Here is a 363-nt window from a genome sequence, read left to right on the forward strand (position 1 = left end):
TAAGATTATTTCACTATCTTTTTAACACAATAGATCACAATTAAACCTGCGCCAGAACGAAGCTGCAAAATATTCATGAAGGTGGTGATTGCTGAACGGGTGTCAGAAGCCACAATGAACTATGGCTGACCTGATCAGGCTAGATAAAATGAAGAGATTCTGAGAAAAGTGAGCAAAAGCACTTTCTGCGATTGGGAAAGTGAGTAAGGCCTACAGCCGGCTATGGAATACTGTAAGAAGACGTTCATTATGAACACAACAAACTGAACAGTTCATGAAGAAATATAGTGTTTAACTTTTCTGATGTTGTCATTTGAGCTTTGACAAACTATATATGTTAGGAATGTTAAGGATAGTCGCGGC

This window comes from Babylonia areolata, chromosome 23, assembly GCF_041734735.1.
Source record: "Babylonia areolata isolate BAREFJ2019XMU chromosome 23, ASM4173473v1, whole genome shotgun sequence".
NCBI lineage: Eukaryota > Metazoa > Mollusca > Gastropoda > Neogastropoda > Buccinidae > Babylonia > Babylonia areolata.